Source organism: Ursus arctos, unplaced genomic scaffold (genome assembly GCF_023065955.2).
Source record: "Ursus arctos isolate Adak ecotype North America unplaced genomic scaffold, UrsArc2.0 scaffold_15, whole genome shotgun sequence".
Lineage (NCBI taxonomy): Eukaryota > Metazoa > Chordata > Mammalia > Carnivora > Ursidae > Ursus > Ursus arctos.
This window is the reverse complement of record NW_026622819.1, coordinates 47,875,586-47,895,881: the sequence shown is the minus strand read 5'-3', so window position 1 is coordinate 47,895,881 and position 20,296 is coordinate 47,875,586. Positions and strand designations below refer to the sequence as shown.

The 20,296-nt window shown below is 40.7% G+C and overlaps 1 protein-coding gene and 1 long non-coding RNA gene across 15 annotated transcripts in view; one reads left to right on the top strand and one right to left on the bottom strand.

The window, feature by feature from the left end:
* EBF1 (EBF transcription factor 1) overlaps window positions 1-20,296 on the top strand; it is a 384,748-nt gene that overhangs the window by 27,082 nt on the left and 337,370 nt on the right. The window lies entirely within an intron of this gene.
* LOC130543716 (uncharacterized) overlaps window positions 4,244-20,296 on the bottom strand; it is a 50,702-nt gene continuing 34,649 nt past the window's right edge. Inside the window, exon 2 of the long non-coding RNA XR_008959230.1 lies at window positions 4,244-19,895. This is a non-coding gene — a long non-coding RNA (uncharacterized LOC130543716). The remainder of the gene's footprint in view (window positions 19,896-20,296) is intronic.

Below are 20,296 nucleotides of genomic sequence, written 5' to 3'. Positions count from 1 at the left end.
AGAGAGGAGTATTTTAAAACCGGCTGAAGCCCAGTGGATCTGCAGAAGCCTCAACATATGTTTATTTGCTGGCGATTGCCACTGTCTCCCATGAACTGTCTTTTCAAGCAGTGATGCCAGCTGATATGCAAAACCCCATTTAGCTATTTTTATTTGCATCTGAGTTTTCAGAATTTATTTGTCCTTGGGTCTGCCAAAGGTTTTAAAAGCTCCAGCCCTGTCTCTGCTGATATGTGAAACTTTCATTTTTAACAATGAGAGAAGAAAATAACAACAAGAAAAGAACCCACACAAGGAAGGGCAAAATAGAAAAGATTTTTCAATTCCATAAAATTGCTGCAAAGGAAAAAAAAATGATGGCAACCGTGTTTGAATTTCATAGTTTCCAATTTGATTCTATATTACCGATTGCATAATATCTGCGTTACGTGCTTAGGGTTTGATTTGCTTTCAGATTTATGGATGTGAATCTCTGCATATTTTGCAAAAATAGGTTATGGGGCCTGCATTCAGTAGCAATAGTAACTGTTTTTACAAGATGCATACAATATGCAATTACAGAGCAGAAGGTACAGGCAATCACTGTGTTAGGATTTAGCATAGTTTCAACACGAAGTCACCTTTTGGGCACCAATAATTTTTAGCTCCCTTTGCTTGTCCTTCGGATTTTGGAAGAACACTGCTATTTTTATCAGTCAAAAGACTTTTAGCAGTGGTTATTCAGGAAAACTATTTATAGGATAGATAGAAGAGGTTTTCTGGTCATACGGCAATGGTGTAGGCTAAGCTATTTCTGTGTTAAATTTTGGCTGTATTATTTGCTGCCAGTGATTTGGGGACATCGGCTTGGCATATTCTATCAAAAAAGTGGAATTAACAAAATCAGCAGTTGCATGTCGTGATTTAGAAAATGGGTTTCCATTTCCTTCTCTTATAATAGCATGCAACAAAGTAAGAAAAATATGACCCAAATTATTTTTACATTTGTGACAATTTGTCAAGTCACTTCAAAACAGTTTAGAGGAAGATTTCTGTAAATATAGGTGTGCATGTGGAGCTGACTGCCAGGTCATAGTTCAGCTTGATGCCAAATGGCTTGAATGAGAATTATAAAGACCAGGATGTGCCCAACGATCCAGATATTGGACCGCATAGACATGGAAAAAGTCATATGTGTTATGTTTAATAACCGATGACCAGGAACTAATAACAACAAATTTCATTATCATTGAGGTAAACGGCTCTGCGTGGTAATTATTGTTAAAGTAAAAAGTAAAAACTGACTCGCGGTTATTAAATTAAGGTGGAGATTGATTTAACATATTCACACAGTAACTCATATTTGAATTTAAAAGGTTTGCAATAAAATTCGTGTTTAGAAATTGAATAAATTTTAGTTTTATTACCACATTGGATATCCTTGTGTCCTAACCTTTTTCCTTGGAGTTATCTTAGTTCAATAAATAAAACCTCATTAGACTATTCCCATTTCAACGAGTTTATTAAATTTTGCAGGAGTAATTAGCATAAGCTGGGCTAATTTTTCTGGAAGACTAATGAGGGAGGTTCTTAATTAGGTTTACTTTGTAAGAATCAGAAAAGATGGTAATGACAAAAGTCACACAGGGTAGTCTGATTTGGGAACCCAGTTTTTCTGAATCTATTAAAAAAAAAATCTTCCCTTTCCTACACGGAAACTTCTTTATAAATACTTGAATATATTAAGTGTGCAGACTGTTACTCCGTATCTAGTTGCTTAGGGTCACCATCCATTGTTGATTTGCTTCGTAAAACTCTTTATTTTCCTATCCTTGACTCACTAAACTATCTTTGAGCAATGACATGGGTGAATACAGATGGTCTCACAAAAACATTTCTTTCTCCGAATTAGACGAATTATGCTCTAGGATTCCTTTCACACAGAGCCCTGAAGTTTCCGGCCAGATTAGTTGTGCTTATTTCCAGTAGGGCAGGATAGGGTATGGCTCAATATGTGTTTGTTTGGTCGGTTTTTCAGTTTAGGGTCAGTGTGATTGATGAAATACACCACTAAGTAAAGGGAGAAAATAAGTGCCCAATTCTCCATGTCCTTCCACTGTGGATCCTGGGTAGTTAACACGTGTAACATGTGGAATTTTTTCTTTTAATAGATAGAAATAGTAAAGTGTGAAATTCTTCCTCAAATTATGTTGTCTTGTCTCACGTGAATTTAGACATAGTCCTTTTGAGATATAACATAGCTTGAATAGGCACGTTTTGAGTTCCTCCCAGCCGTTATTAAAAACATGGATTTTTAAAGCCTGTTGACTAATATACCTCCAAAAATTTTGGATTTGCTTATTATAACTTTGACCGATTTGTCTTTCTTTTCTATTTATAAGATCCCTATATCTATGTTTGAGATATAAGCCTTGTGATACATTTAAAAAAAGACATGAATTTTCTAACGTGAAGAACTTAGCTTGTTTAGAATTACTGCTCTTCATGTCACACTGACCCAAGAGTGTCCTAAAAAGAAAGAAAGAAAGAAAGAAAGAAAGAAAGAAAGAAAGAAAGAAAGAAAGAAAGAAAGCCTGTATTTGTCTTTTCCAGGATTGTCTACAGATCTTCCACATCTAAATCACTTTCATTTAGGTAGTACTAGTTGGATTTGCTTTATGATTATTGTCTGAAATAGAATGTTCAGGAGTGAAAATAATACACTGCTTATTTTACCTGTTGAATTGACATGACATACAGCATATGAAAAGCTTGACCGTGTCAGGGTTGTTCAGAGATGAAATTTTTCTTAAGATCCATTCTTCAACTGAGACGTATAAATGGTGCGACTGAACTTTTTAGAAAAGTCCAGTGTTGTCTTATCAACATCTAATTTCCTGATTCAATTGGCCCAATGTATTTGTATAAGATATACGTCCACCTGTACGATCATAGGAAGACAGTAGTAAAACTTGAGAATTACGAAAGAGTGGGGTGGGGTATATAATAAAGTCCTCAACTCCCTGAACATAACATATACTTTGTTGAAAATGAGGCTTTTCCTCGGAGTTTCATTTCGTTGACCTTTCAACTCTTACTATGTGGCCTCTACCCGGTTTTTGGAAGGACCAGCCACAACACGTAATCACAATGTAAGATACACAAACTGCTGTCTGGGGCGTGAACAACCAGAGGTGTAAATGCATTTCTTGGAGTTCTGATGAGCCTTTATACCATCTGATTTCCTAACCTTGAATGCTCGGTTAAAATAAAAGAGGAAGAATTCACCCTTTAAAATTGCCCCAGGCAGGATAATTGCTGTCTTCTTGGTTGAACTGAGAGGTTTGCATTTTTCCAAAAGTGAAAAGCCAGCATTGACATTGAGCATGAATTTATGGTTGTTTATTAACCCTCGTGTATTTAAACATTTGTTTTCTCAGTGGGAATTCCTATGTGACTATTAGCGATGAGGCTTATGTGAGAGAGTATCATTCTAAATTTTATCACATATCAGATAATACCATTCCGAATATGAGATGAGCCATGTACATTCGTGTGCAGTTTGCTACCGTGATAAGAAAATAGCAAATACAATAAGCTAATAGCAGTCTGTATTCCATTTGCTATCAGCTATTCCCAAATACACAGCCAGGATACATTAACATGCATTTCAAATATGCTGACAATATATCATAATGCAAAGTACTTTTACATGGTGTAATGCTACTGCAGACACTGTATAATGAACAACAGTGGTTTTCCTGTAAAGGAAGTAATGGCAGCAACTTCCAAGAAATGTATTTAACGAAGCTTCAGAGAATCAGCAGTGTATGTGTGTAACTGGCCCGGGCGGCTGCTCGTGGTGGGGGTTTTCATCCCATGTCCTCATAACTTTGCTTTTGTGACAGTTTTGGAAAAATACAGAAAAGCAGTACGAAGTCCCCTGTGTGTCATCTAGCAACTTTGTGTAGTCACTTTGTGATGAGAATATATCGCTATATTCAATACGCTTTTACTTTTCTAACCGAAGTTGCTTAGAATGAGGGAAAAAAAACCCAAAACCCTCCCCAAGTGCAACTCTCCATTGATAAATTCCCCTCACTCCTCCCTACTGCCGGCACCTGACCAGACTCTCTAAGAAGAGTTGACCAGATTCTAAAAACTCCATTTAGAGTTTCCTTCATATAAAGAGTTGGTATTTTGGTCATCTTAATGGGCGTGAGGCATTATCTGAAATAGACTGCTAATTCCTCATTCTCTCCACCCCCCCCCCCCCCCCGGTCCTATCCTTCCTTTTACAGACTGGGTAACTCTATCCTGTTCTGGACTATATAAAAGTGACCTAAATACTCCAATTGCAATCAGTGAAATATGGTGAATAGTCCAGGTTTGTTTTTGGTTGCTTACTGGCTTTAAAGGTGTGGATAGATGAAGATAATTCTCCCTCGCAAACTCTCCAGTTACAAGCCTTTGTCCAGAAGCAAATGAAGGTTTTAACGTTACAGTACTTATTGTAATAGAATTTTAATTGCCTTAATCCTGCTAAAGTGTGAAGCTGAGTGTGTGTGTGTCTCTGTGTGTGTGTGTGTGTGTGTTCTTCATGGGAAGGGGAAGCAAGCCGGAAAAAAAAAAAAAAAAAACAAAACCCTGCATATTTTCAATGGGGGATGGGGGTCACATATGGTAAATGACGCAAACTTAATGAACCTGATTGGGGGGGGGCGGGGAAAGAATGCCACTGGCGTTTCATCCATGTAATATATACCCCACTTTCAGTGGGAACAGAGTGGTCTTCGCTGTGCTTTGGGGATTTTTATTTTTGAAGGTGAAGTGCTTCGTTTCAGTTCCAAACTTGTCGGCAAGCCCTCCTCGGAAAGACTTAACTAGACAAGCTGGCAAATTATATAGCTCGATCCCACACAAAACCCTCCAAAATGGCCCTCGGTAACTATACCATCCCGCTAACTGTTGGAGGCACAATAGTTTTGTAATATAATATAAAGTAATAGTGTTAGCCAACACATCTTTAATAAGATATTGTTCGTGCCTTTGCCATATGCTGCAGAGCGGCCTCTCACTCGGTGGGCCTTTTGATTCCTCTCAATAAGATTATTTCAAATACTCTAATCCTGAATCATTGACATGAATACAAAAGCCTAGTGACATCTAATAGATGCCTCTTAGCTTTGCTTTTTCTCTTGTTCCTTTCCTTTTTCTTCTCTTTTTACCTGACAAAAAGCTCATAGACACTTGGGCTCTGTCTCTCAGTAGCAGCATGGGGGGCTCCTCGTGAAGTATAAAGGAGGAAAAAGGACTGACAGAGGCCCGATAAGCTACAGAGTGAAGGACCATAGATTAAAAGTAAATGCCAGTAAATCCTACCCTGTACACTTACTTGTTCTTTTATTGTTTTCTTTAACACTTTCAGTGCCAGGGCAGAGAAAAGAGAGAAAATAATAATTAAATTGCACACTGCATTTTTAACCTGGACGTGGTCGCTGTACACATCGTAGAGAGTTTGGGCAAGATTCTCAGATTTTGGTTCATGGAAAGTTTGTAGTGGTTTAGAAAAAAAAATGCCCTTTTAATCAATAGCAAGAATCCCTCAAGAACTTTTTGCTCATTTGCTGCTCAGTTGGCCAAATATTGATACTCTGGGTGTGGGGAGATGGGTGGGTAGACCGGAAGAGCCCTTCCATAGGGTGTGAACGCTCATGACATGGCATTTCAGGATTGAAATAACTTTTTCTTGTTTTTCTTAATCAATGAATTGAAAATTCGCAAAGGGAAATGTTAGGATATTCTGTTCCATGATATTAGCTGCTTCTTTTTCCATATGGCCTCGGACCCTGCTAGTGCCCTGAGTACTCTGCCTGCACTGGACAGCACTCTCCACTCAGGCTGACAACTTTCGGATGGTCATTTCGGAGCTTGTTTTCTCCTCCAGCATTCCAGAGCAGCCACGATTTGACTAACACTTTTTTTTTTCACTTTATCTGAATATCAGACCATCATGCTATTTGCAACTTATTTATTGTTGTTCGATAGAACAATAGTTTTCTCCTATTTTTCATATGCTTCCCTTTTATTGGTATTCTGATGTTAGTAGTGTCTTAAAACACCATTCTTGGTAGTCTTGGATGCGATATTGAAGTTTCCTCACAAAATGGAAAGTTAGTTTGAAGGAACTTGGTCCTGCATCAGGTTCGGTTTCTCTTACACCCACACCTACACACACACACACACACACACACACACACACACACTCTTCACAAAGACAAAAACAAAGATGAAAAATGAGAAGTCTCTTTTGTATTAATTAGAAAGTTCTTTAGAAAAGAAAGTTGGTTATCTTTGAAATTATTACAGATGATGTTGCAAACCCATGTTTCTCTATATAATCTCGGTGTTTTCTTAAAGCCAGATTATAATATCAGAATATCTTTAAAAAATTGAATCCTTCTTTCTGTGGCTGTAGGAGTGGGAGTGTCCTATTCTGGCTGTTCCTATGTTCCCTTAGAGACCAGCATCCGAATCCTGGCCTACGAGCACCATAACACAAAACAAATAAAATCCTTGACCGTTAAGAGTGTCATAGTCACTTACATCTGAAAGGTACTTGAAAGCTTTAGGGATCTTTATGGTATAATATTTCAGAGAATTCTCTTCATACAAATGTGAGGGCACAAATTCACTCCATTTTATAGTGGGTAAACTGAGGCACACAGCCCAAAGAACTTTATTAGTGACAAAGCAAGTGATTAGAAATTCCATCTCTTAGCTCTCAGCCTGATCTTTTTCCCTCCTCAATTGCCCAGTTTTAAAAAAAAACACCGTTTTCAGTATTTCATGTCGTCTCACTTATTTTTCTTGGTATTCTTAATTCATTCTTGGTCCATGTATTAATCTAAACCTTGGCATCTAAACAATTTTTTTTAGGAGATTTGGCACTTAACTTTTGGGATTAAACATAATAATAATGTGACATGTAAGTTGTCGAACCCATTGCTGGGACAATATTTGAGTTCTCATGTCCTCATCTATTTTGATGAGGAAACCATTGTGCGTTTCACTGGGAAAATGCAGGCACCAATCCAAAGAGAGATCTGGGACGGGACAGAGTATGATGGAAAAGGCATCAATGTGGGAGTCTGTTCGCTGAGGGTCAGGTCTCCTCACCGCTGCTTATCAATACCTGAGCCTCACGGGGTTCAGCTTTCCCATCTTAAAAATGGGGAAAGTCATTTCAGTTTTGAAGAGTTGTGAGGGTTAATATATGTAGCAGAGGGCATAGTACACACTAGATGCCTGAAGTCCTATCAGGTGCTTGTAATTTGAACATAATGTATTCTGTGCGGATTGTTATTCTTCATGTGAAGAATGCCATGGGACTTTCTTATAAGCAGGATTGTCTTATTGAAGTTAATCATGGTGACTAAGTCCCCTTGGATGAGGATTCACTCATTCGTTTTTTTTCTTTCCATAAATATTTATTGAGCCTCTACTCTACGTCAATCACTGCTTTCAGCGTTGGGGATATAACAGTGAGTAAGACACACATTGTTCCTGCCCTCATGGAGCTTTCGGTGCCTCAGAGTTGGAAAACAAACAAACAAACCCCAATACTTTGGAATATGAATGGTAAACAAAGAATATATTGATTTTTTAAAAAAATACGAGACTGCTATTTTGGATGGGGATTGTGATCAGAAGCAAAATACCCCTGCGTTGAAGCTGCCTTTTAGCTTTTACTCAGCGGTATTGAACTTGGGCATACTCTGGGGCTTTATTGCGGCCTCCAAGGCAGTCTACACACTGGGTAAGACCACAGGCTGTGGCGTCAGAGCGCCTCCGATCAAATCCCAGCTCTGCCCTTGTCGACTCTGGGGCTTCGGGCAGATCATTGAACTTTCCGAAGCCCCAGTTTCTTCGCCTGTAAGAGTGGGGTAAGAGCAGTAGTTCTTCTTTCACAGGGCCATGGAGAGGAATAAGTAGATAATACGCTGAGGGTACTTAGTGCAGTACCTGGCACCTATATCACATTCAAAGAAGATGGATGTTATTTTTAAAATAAGGGCTGCAATGAAGAGATCTCCGAGATCCTTTCCAGCTCGGGAATTCTAATTTTAGTTCCCTCTGGTATTGCTGAGGCAGGGGGACTCTTTGGGAGGTAGACTGTAAGCCCCAGAGGGCAGTAATGTGCGTGTGCCGGCCACTGCTATAGCCCCAGCACTCAGCTCCGTGCCTCGCTTCTGTGTAGTAAGTGCGTGGGGTATGTTTTTGTGAAATGAAAGAAAGGATGAAAGGAGCTAGAAGTGCAGTTGTTGAAGCTGGTGGTCTCATCTCTTTGCGTAAAGACACGCTTGTTATAACTACACAATAAAGTGAAACTGCACTGCCATTAAAGAATGATGAGAAACAGAAAATGTAAGATAAAATATTAAATTTGTTACACTTAAAAATGTTAATCTTCACACGATTACCATGCAAATCCCCTCATTGCCTAACTATTTAATTGATCAAGTAAATCACAGAGCAGACAAGTAAGTGAAAAACCCTGCTGTTGACATTCTCACAAAGCACATTTTCAAGAATATATTCTGTTAACTACTATGTCTATTACACATGATAACGTGAATTTAAAACACACACACACACACACACACACACACACACACGGCATCCTTTGCAAACAAGCAGATTTCAGAGAGTTTGGGAGAAAGCTTTATTTTTGTATGGCAACTTTGGTGATTCCCATTCTTCTATCAAATGTGAAGTCAGTATTAGGGTAACATGTTTCGGCAGTGTCTTTGTTTTATATGATGTTAGAAGACTTAAGAATTTACCCTTTTTTCTTTCAGGCAGGTGTAATTGACATGTTACTGCAGTGATTGAAGGGTTAATGAATTCTCTCTCTCCACCCCCCTCACTCTCTCTTCCTCTCTCTCCCTCCCCCAACCCCCTTGTCCCCCACCTCAATCCCATCATGTGCCTGGTTGACTCTGAAAGAAGGGGCTTGAAGTTGCCCACAGGGCATCCCTTTTCCCAGCCTTCTCCAAGGCCACCTGGGCAGACGGGAGCTTGCCTCCTGTCCTTAGGACACAAAATCCAATCAGGCGGCACGTCTGCCGGGCTCTCTGACCTGCTAGCTGGCAAGAGGGAGGAGAAGCAGAGGCCACTCACATTTGATAGGCTGCATCATTGTGGCTTTAGGGGGCTCCTGCATCTACTGGAGGAAGGAAGTTCTCCCCTATTTCCAAGATAAGGTGCCATTCGTGAGAGCAATGTGCTGAACTGATCAGGTTAATTGAGAGGCCCCGAATCGTCCTCATTGAGCCCATCTCTCCTTCCTGTTAAAGGCAGATAGTGCAGACAGACAGATTACGCGTATTTTAGTTTTCCCCCCAAAGCCCATGAAATCTGCAGGCGTGCAGGGACTGTAGGCTCAGCTGAATGTCATTCGGGCCATTTAAGCACGGGCTCTTATGGAGCAGAGTAGCATTAAACAGAGCAAAACCAAACCAAACCGAACACTAAGCTCTCCTCGAGATTGAGGGGAATGCCTTCAAATGTCTGATTTCTTCTTTTTCTTCCTCTTCTTTTTTCATGTCAAAACAATCTCAGATCAACCCGGGATGACTGTTGAAGAATCCAGATGGATTCCTCTCTGGCTATTTTATTTAAGATTGAAACTTAAAAAAAAAAATCTCCTCATGATGTGTCATCAGTGATAGGGAGTTTCTCGGGCTGTGTTTCGACTCTTCCGTGTCCACGCCGGACGCTGGGGGCTGTGGCCCTGACTAATGGCATCCCGGGCCTCCCCCTGGAGCAGCCGAGTGGGGAAGAAAATATAGCTGGTTCAACTGAATTCCGTGAAGGGCGGGGGCTCCATCTCCCTCTTCTGCACTCCGAATGATTTGTCATAGTTTAATTTCAAACACTATCATGGACTATTCTTTCTTTCGACCCACCTCTCCCCCCCCTTTTTTTTTCATGGAAGTTCCAGGAATGACTTTAATTATCTCCACAATCAAATTCTCATTGCTGCCTCTGTGAAAGTGTGTAGTCATAGACGGCAGGGATTATTTTCTTTAGCACTTGGGGATAGAGAAACCGGTTGTTTCAAAATGAGAACCAGCTGGTTCCACAGAGCCCTATTTAATGGGGAGCCACTTTGTACACAAACCTTCGCTCAGGTCGGTCATTACGCCAAGCCCCAAATCAGCAATGTTTGGTCTATCGCCCTTTATTAAATGTCGAGTGAGGAGTGATTTTGCCGATATGATAATAATAATAATAATTAAAAAAACAACACACCCTGCATCTTTAATTTTGCTTTTGCTGAACCCTTGGATTTAGAAGAAGCGTATCCCAAACTTCTTCCTATGGTAATTATATTGTAGCTCTAGTTTGCCACTGCTCTCTCATAGATGGCTGGCGTGTGTGTGTGTGTGTGTCTGTGTGTGTGTGTGTGTGGCTTTAACCCTCTCTAAATCTAGAAAATAAAATTAAGCTCATCTTTCAACATAATCTTTTATCTGACAAGTACAGTAGATAGATGAAAGGTAGATAGCCAAGTTGTGGGTCCCATTAATAGAACCAATTGGAGGGCACCGATAACTGCTATTATCAAACACCTTTATGCCATCCTGTAAAATAAGAAGGAGGTGATATACCGTATATATTTTGCTGTCTTTCTCGCTTGGAGAAATTGGTTTGTTGTCATCCCATGTTAATCCCTAACAGCACCAAATTCAATTTGAAATGAAGAAAGTACTTTCACTAGTGGACTGTACAAAATACTTTTGAAGCATGCAAAGAAGGAAAAAAAGCATAAAAGACATAAAATCACGGTAGACGTTCAGTGATGAGAATGGTTCGTTTTTAGAACTCGGGTTGCATTTTTATAAGAGAAACTAATTTTGGGGTTGCAGCATTTATTAAATCAAGGTTTGAACGATTAAAAAAAAGAGCAGCTTCATAAAGATTTTTAAAAAATCTAACAAAATTTGTCTTACAAACGTGAGAGCTTACTTTGTATTATTAATAAAAATGCATGGCTAATTAAAAATATTTTTTACATTGACATCAACACAACAAAATAATTTGAAGGAAAGGTAAAAATTTAGAAATTTATTCTCACAGGTTGTTTGATCAGTAAGCCCAGCCCGGGTATATAACCCTGTTTTACTTGTTTTGTTTTTAGAATTTCCATATTTTGAAACATGGTTTGGATAAGATCCTATCTAACGATTTTTTGTTTACAAACTACTTTGATTATGTAATGTCTCTTTAGTTCAAACTGTAATTCTATTGCATCTTTCCTATATCTGTATTTAAGGAAAATTCTGTGGGTTTTTTAATATAAAAAACAAATAACTGTTATATTTCCAGTCACTCAAATTTGAACTGAATTTTACTTCCTGTTTCAAAGGTCAAGGCAGGCTGACCTCAACAGCAGTGTGGAGGCTGCTGAATTATTCATATCATTGACTTTGTGTCAGCTTCCACATTTGTGGAGAGGGATGTTTTATTCATTTATCTCATTTAGGGTTCTTCTCTGCACCTGTTTCTACCATTAAGTACCCTGTAATTTGCATTTGATGCTAATTTAGTTTCATATCAGCCTGGTCCCCCCTTGTTAATTTAATTTTCTAAGACCCTTTTCATTACAGTAGAACTGTTTTCCTCTTTAAAGCAAACATCTATACAAGTAATTGTATAAACTGCCTTTTAAATAATATCTTTTAGAAGATTCCATCGTTTAATTCCTTAATTCCTATAATTAGCCATGGTTTGATTAATGTTTCAAAGGGTTAAATTAAAATGCAGAATTACTCAAATGCATACTTGAATAATTTCTTATATACGGTAGTGTTGGCGTTTTGGTACTCTTCCTGATAATTCTCAGAACAGTATGTCTTAACAGCAGTAATTTTCTTTATTTAGAGTGCAGTTTAGTTTACTAATAGTGGCTTCTTTCAAATCATGGTGCTTTCAACATTACCTGTGAGACGTTAGTTTTTTCTTTCATCAAATTGCTGATAGACAGTGGCTTAAAAATGTTTCTGCAACATTAATCATGACATACCCAAGATAATAAGGGCAGAATTAGGTCTGCTTCTTTGATCTACCATGGAAGGTTGGTATTCTGAATTTCAGGAAACCGTGTTACACTCTGTGTCTTTGTGTTTCTGTCTCCTGCTCCGAGTAGCCTGTCTGGGTATTCCTCAGTTTCCCACACACAGTGCTTGTAGCAAGCTTTTGTTTGTATCTCCGAGTCCCCGTTGGGCTTCCCTTGCCAGGTAGATAGTGCAGAAATTAGGGGGAAGTTGTGTGAGGAGGTCGATTGAAATGGTGGCTGCCCTGCTAGGAGTAGCCATGTCCCTAGAGTGTTCACTGGGGATTAGGAGGTCATGAGAACCAGCAACTCCTATGAACCAGGTATGCAGCCTCCTGATTGTTGGGGAAAGAACTCTACCTCGGTGCTTTCCCTGTAACTGGAAGTTTTTTGACACAAAAGTGTCAGTGTTCCTTCCAGGCTCCCTTAGAGGTGGAGATTTAAAACAGAGGTATGAATTATGAATTCAAGTTCTATGGTACCTGGAAATGACGGAGAAAGGAAAGTTGTGGAAGTGGCTGAATGTTACTAAGAAGTTAGTCCGAGCTCTACAGTGACCCTTCTTTCTACCGCGTTGGATTCGTTTTATCTGTTGCTCATATTCTCTGGGGATACCAAATGGTGCAGTCGCTTTGGGTTTCCAGAAGGATTTCAGACCTATTGAAACTGGAGTTTGAAGGTGGCTTCTCTTGTTCTTTCAGTTATAAATGATTCCGGGGGCCTCCCACAAACAACTTTGCAATTGTGGAAAAGTGAAAGGGAATCTCAATTTTCTAGCAGACAGCTTCATCTGTCTGGTTTCAAGACAGGACTGTGGGTGGACTGCATGCTTCCCACAGGTCCCCTTCAGTGGGGGACTTCTCGGGTATGCCCCACCACAGTGAATTTTTCACATCCTATGGTTTATTAAGCTAGCTTTGTGTTTGTGCTGGTGGGCCTAAAACAACGTGAGAGTTTTCAGGATTGAGATGTGGGATCTTTATTCATTAACAGAACATTTGCTTACTGACCCTTTCCTCCCCCCATATAGATATTCTCTGTAGCTTGGGCAAGACTGTGAGTTCCACCAGAAAAGCCTCCTTGAGGTTTGATTAAACAGCCTTGAGGTTTGATTAAAAACAATAAGGAATATCTGCAGAGCTTTTAAGAATGCAGGGTTTTCCCACTAGAGCCTAGCTGGTGCTTGGCATTCTACTGTTGGATTCTCATCCCATTAGCTGAGAGCCTTTGATCGCTCCTAAGACATACATAACTTGGGGGAGGCTAACACATTAATTCAATCACTCATCTACCTCTGAGGGAATGAAATAAAGATTTTACAGTGTTCAGCTCTTTTCATGTGTAGAACTCTTTGACCTACATTGCTTGAGTTCCCACGACAACACTGTGAGATAGGTAGGGGTTTTTGTACCCATTTCACAGATACAGAGAATGAATAGTTTAGCTTCATAAAAGTAATAATGAACCTAGCCAGGTCTCAAGGGAAGGTTTTCAGAAGAATCTAGGTTCTTATAGGAAGAGACCAGGTTTCCCTTTGATCTGAAGAGACTCTCAGAGATTACAGTCCAGTCCCTTCATTTTACAGATGAGAAGGTGAGGCCAACAGAAGTTCAGGAACATTGCCCAAAGATCTCATTGCCCATAGCCTCAGAGCCAGGACCTTAAGCCAAGTGCCTGGATCTGATTCCAGTGGCTTTTCTGCTACTACTCTGGCCATCTGGGCCCTGCTTTGCTCTTTATTTCACCTTGTGTGAGATAAGCCTCAAGAAAGGGTATATAACTTGTATTTTCTGGATTTGGGTCTAGGGAAACCCATGGGCTCCAAGTCTCCAACAACATCCAGAATGGTACACCGGACATACAAATAGCATGTGTTAAATTGCTTCGAAGATCTTATAACAGTCCTGGAGAGGGGGAAGCTACAGAATATCCCATCATAAAATATTACTTTATTTTTAGAAGCTTACATTTTTCACTTATTTGCAACTGTGCTTATTTATGCTATGTCATAGCAGTTACAAAAAATAGCAATTTTTGTTTATATTTGTCAGAGATATTTCATCAATAGTCATCTTTCAGTAGGAATTTTATAAAAGTTCCTCTATTCTAGACATCTCATCATGAGCAGTTGTGTCTGATTATTATCTTTCTCTGGAAGGCACTGACAGACATAAATATTGAACTTGGCAATTTTCAAAGTAAGTCCCACGTTTAAAAATTATCTTATATTTAAACCTAAACAAATTTAATGAAGTCTTTTCCAGAAATAATAATAAAGGAAATGAGGTATTGTTGTATAATCTAATTCTGAAGAAGTCGCAGTGGAAGGGGGAAAAAGTACGTCGAACTTCCGTCTACTCAGAGCTGCCTTTGTGTCCCATGTTGCCTGACCACGTTTGTCACACCTCTCGAACTGCTAAGGACGGGTAGAAGCCATGGGCATGGTGCTGAGAGAAATTAGTAGCCCATGATGTAGTCTCCAGCTGAACTGTAGGAGAGTGATTCCAAAAGGCAAAGAGGCTTTCACCCAGGAGGCTGGAGTGTATAATCAGCAGCTTCCGTACTTTTTCAGGATGTGGGAGAAAGGAGGAAGCAACATGCATATACCTCAGCCTCTGTATTATATGCCTATCTGGCCTGCCTAAAATAATTGGGCTGATTTGGGGGAACGTTAGTTTTCCATCTTGGTTCAAATATGTGACTGTCAGTGAGCTAAGGGCTAAGTCTTTTTCCCTGCATCCACTATTTGCTCTTTGGGGGCCAATGCCTAGTTTAAAAAAGATGAAATTTCAAATTTGTATATCTTCTCTCCTTCTCTTTTCCTCTTCTCACACTAGCACAAACCATTCGACAAGCTGAATTCCCTTATGCTCCCAAATGTGTGAATGTTGGAGCCCAGAAAGAATAATTTTGCTCAACCTATAAAAAATCGTGTCTTGATGGGGTACACTTTTGTTTGGGAGCCATTGTTTTCATTCACAGAGGCGACGGAGGTGAACAGCCATTGATTTCATTGACCTCAAATAGGGAAGATGACCCGGGATGTTAATTTATTCACTAAACGTTTGGGAAGCATCTACTGTATGACAAAATGTAGCCCCTACCGCTGAGTAGGGACTGCCCTGGAGGAATCATGTGGCCCTTCCAGGGCTCTCCCTCATTCATGTAAGAGCATTCGGTATAGAATCTCTTTCTCTTTTCCAAATCACCACCAACTCTTCCTCCCTCATCACCCGGGCCCCCTCCCTCATGTTCATGAAGTAACTCATTATGCAGCAGATTCAGCGTGGGTTAATGTCCTATTATGCTAATTTTCGATCCTCAAGATATTGTTACCTCCATTACAAACCCAAATGTGAGAATATCCCTCTGTTAAGGAGTGAGCATGCTTTGGTTCTGTTATAGGCCTGATAAGTTAAATTGCTCACGCTGAAGTTGGATTTCTCATTTATAATGAAAATGAGAAGCAACCTGGTGTAGAATGCTGAACTAGGACACAGGAGACCTGGTTTTTAATACCGCCTCTGCCATTATTTAGATACGCGAGCCTCGGCCAGTCTCTTAACTTCTCTGGGTTTCAGTTTCCCCATTTATAAAATGAGAGAATTGGACACTTAGGATGTGTCAGATTCCCTCTCTCTGGATGATTTTAATCCTCTATACTCCTGTAAATCTGGTCAGCTCTTAGATCTAACATTGGACAGTAGCCTATTCGTAAACATTTGCTTGCACAGCAGCTGTATATATATACAGTAAATAGCAACCCTGCAGAATTGAGCAACCAGCAATATTCTCAACCAACTTTCACTCCTTTGTGACTTTGCCACAGGTATCAGCCAGGTAGTAAGAGGGCAAGGCCTACGTCTATTGCTGAGATCTACGTTAAGGGGGGGCTACTGGGTGAGGTCATTAGATGATGTGGCTTACAAGACTAATTGAGTTGGTGTATTTAAATTTATTAGTAGCATACATTGGGCAAGGGGGGAAGGGAGCTAGCAAGAAAAATTGCAGGCTTGTAAAATATGAGGCATGTGGACAAGCACATTTATCTACGTGAGATAGTAACCCCAAAAGGCTGTCAGCAGAGACTACCTATGTGACACCTCCGTGCATCTAACCAGATTTTCTGGTGTAGACTCTTCCAGAAGCAGCAGCCTGTCGATACATGAAGATATACACTGAGTTGCACATAGCACATGCTTGTTAAATAATTGTTAATTACCATCAGGTGTTACTTTGTATCTGTACTTTCTGGATGGATAATTCCCTTTAAGACCAAATAACTGAGCATCTTTAGAATAAAGCTTTGAAATGATATGCTTTGCTAGCATACTGGGCTTGGGCCTCAGAATACAGTGTTTATCCCTAAAGCTTAAAGAAATAAGAATCTCAGAAAATGTCAAAACATTTTTTCTTTTGTGACATGAAGAAATGAAAGGCCACGAAACAAAACTTTGTCCAGGATTCCACATATGTAGAGTATGTACATATATCTATATACGTATATTTGTAAATTTGAAATGAAATTCTTGAACCATGTAAACATTATAATATTTTGGCAGATTACCAAGGAAACGAACTCGTGAGTCCCATGGATAATGACTTTCTGAGAATTCCAGGTGCAGAATAGGCCCTCTCAGGATTTCCTGTTTTTCGTTTTCTTTCCTTCATTTCTTATTTTATGCCCAATAAACCTGTACTTTAAGCGGGATCAAGTGTTAAGACAAACCAACTACAGAGCTAATGTATTGAGCATTAATTCTATAGTAATGCCCTATAAAAACCAAAAGAAAGAAGACTAACTATTAAAAGAAATCCATATGTCTCTGGAATTTTTATTTAAGTTTATATTAGTGATAATGACCTTGGTTCCAGGGAATTCGGTAACAATTAATGACCAGCAAAGGGTCACTGGCCCCATGGTGCTCTGGGCCAACAATCCTTTCCAACATGGACAAGAACTGGTCATTTATCCCAAAGAAGTGCCCTGAGGTGAGGTCCTTATCCTTTTGCCATCTGATTATAATTTAACCTCAGCTTTTAAAGGACCCTTAGGAGCAAAGATACAATGGGTCACGCTTTCAGTATTTTAAAGAGTTTATTTTTGCCATTCAATTCATAATTGAGTATCACTGAATAGAGTTGTCAAAATAAAGTTGATAATTATACTCCTTTCATTCTGGGGTGTGTGTACTGATTTTCTATCTGCGTATCTGCTGGCTTGTGTTGGTGTAGTCTCATCCATGTATGCTTACAATCATATTCCTGTGTCTGGTGTGTGTCTGGTGTGTGTGTGTGTGTGTGTGAGAAAGAGAGTTAAACACTCCATTAAAACACTCAATGGAGTATACACAGAATAAAGTAAAATTTGGATTATAGCAACTTCATATATAGCAAATATCAGTCTTATTTGCAGCTTGGCAAGGTCATAGACAGAGTTCTGTAGAGTGTAAGATAACAAGCTGGAAGCTGAGTAAAGCTAGTCTTTTCCTGGGGTACACCTGACCCGTGGCGTGGTGAATGGTATTGGCTTTTACACGTTCTATGTGCTCTTGTTTTTATTACTGTAATTACTGGTGACGATGATGATAATAATAGCTAGCATTTATTAAGCTGAGTATTTGCTAAGTATTCTCTCTTTAATCCTTAACAATAACTCCATGTAGGGAGTATTCTTATTTCCTCCCATTTTATAGATGAGGAAACAGGGACTCTGAGACGTTGAATAACGTGCCCAAGGTCACCACAGCTATTAAGTGTTGGCGCTGGGACGCCAGCCCTGCTGTGTCGGACCCCAAAGATCAGGGTCTTAATCATGACACCATTCTGCCTCTATTTAAAAACTAACATTTCCATTTTCTGAGTGCAGCCTTTAATATATTCATTTAGGCAAATTTCCATCCTTTGCTGGCATAATCGCTGTTCCTTTTGTTGGTCATTGCTCCCTTGGGCTTTCCTCAAACATGGTCAGAGGTGCCCTGGACTTTTTAAAGATGGAAGAAAGGCCACATGGCCCTGCATAATTTGACCGAGACAGCTGTGCAGTTGGTTGTCTCATTTAAATTACAACCACAAAAAAGATGTGCCAGGCTTCACTGACACAAGGCGAAGGGCAGGAACACGAAACGGTTTCCTGAACCTGCCCTGGGTTACTGCCAAAGGTAGGCCGCCGCGCTCAGCAGGGTCTCACGGACCACTGACGAGGCAGTGAGCTTCACTAAAACAATTATCCCTCCCTGGGCCTCTCCCGAAGGTTCGCAGCTCCAAATTCTCAGGGTAAAGGATCTGTCCGTCTTTTAATTCCAGCTTGGAATGGCTGACCGAGGCAGGAACTTGAAGACAATTAAGCTGAGAGTTAGGGGGGAAAACAAAGATGCGGGATTTAAAAGGCCCGGGTCACAGGGTCAGGTTGATGGGCTCTGGCTCAGAGTTAGAGAGACCCCAACTGATCTGCAGAAGGCTGAACCCCAAACCCGGGAACCACAGACCAGGGAAGTATTCATGAGACCCGACAAGCCTACTTTTACTACAGAATCTGGTACAAAGTTTCATGTGTGTATTTTTGCGGTGGGCTTTTTCTGTATCTTTTAGAATTGAGTCTGATAGTCCAAAGGGTGGCTTTCATGTGCAGTATTTTCCTCTCTGCCTTGGGATAGTTAAGAGCTTTTGGGGGGCTGTGAGGCAATAAATCTTTGTCTACATGACATTCGATTTCTTCTTTTTTGGTGGGATTTTTACATTGCATATTCCCCCCCCCCAATGATTTTTTAACATCAGTTGCTTTGTTTTGTTTCCCATATTTCTTAAGACTTCATTCATGCTAGATGCTTCCCAAGTCAGATTTATTAAAATTACAGTGCCTTTCTGAAACACACATAACTAAATCTTCCAGGAAAGTTCGTAATAATATGATTTTTTTTTTTTTTTTGCCTGTGAGTGTATTCACACTCACACTGTGCCTGTGTGTATATGATGCCATGGAGGTGTGTGTGTAAACATAACGGGTGTACTATGTCTTTTCTCTTGCAACTAATGACCAAAGAACATATTTTAAGTCTGTCGGGTTTTTAACAAGTTATGATAACGAGGAGGTGGCGGACATTATTTCTCCCCCCTCAGAGAGAATAAATGACCACGAAATGAAGGAGCTCAGCTGCACAACTGCCCATCGGGGTGGGCTGGATGGAGGCCCACGGGGCGAGCCCACGGACGTTTCTTCCCCCCTCTCCGCGCCTCTCAGTAGTGGCATTGTGGGGACTCATGAATTACTTCTTACAGTCGGCTCCTCGCTATAAATCCAGCCTGGGCCGAGCGCACTGTGGGCAGCGAAGCACAGAGCAGGGGCCGGCGGTGTTTGTGTTGTTGTTAGCGACACAGAGCGAGTTCCTCCTGAACGGAAAGGCCCCGGCTCCAGTTTGTCGCCAGTGAAAGCCGAAACATGAGTCGCACATGTGGACGGGAGCCGCCGGCCGCCTGGGGCTGCAGGGGGGAGCGCGGCCTGCGGCGGGGGGCCCAGCGCCCGCCTGCCCACCGGGGCGTTTGTTTGGGGGGAAGGAGGGGGAAGGGTGGGAGCCAAGAAAATAGCTCCGGAGGAACTAGGCGCAGGATGCCGGGAGCCCTCGCTGTTCCGCGCCTCCCCAGGACGGCTCGCTACTTGGCTTCGTGCTGGAGAGAATGAAAAATACCCGCACGCTTTGTGGTGTGGCTTTAAAATGGTTTTCTTTCTCAGGATATCCTGTGTCTGTCTTCGGGTGGGTTTTTCAGGGGTGAGTTGGTTAGGAGATGTCTCCTATCCCTTTAAGAGGTAAAAACATGAAAAATGTAAATGTAGGGACTTTAACACTTCCCCCCTTTCTAACATTCATATAATTGCTGTTAAGCCACATCGAAAACCCTGGGGCCTGGTGTGCACCAGGGTAAAGTTACATTTCACAAGCAGAAAATTGACTCACCACTTAGGAAAATTGGCTACCAATTATGTGTCAAAGGCTCTAAAGTCAGACCTGAGGTTTTCTTTTTGCCAGAATGTGGAATTAAAAGGAGTACAGACATCCAGCTTTGTCCCCTCTCCCTTCTCCCAGGAGAAACTTCTGCAACTGAGTTTCTGAGTTTCCTAACGAGGTGGCTTCTGGGCCCTGGCAGGAGGGTTCCTGGCCCACAGAGGGGTAAGGTAGCAGGAGGTCGGGAGGCAGGGGA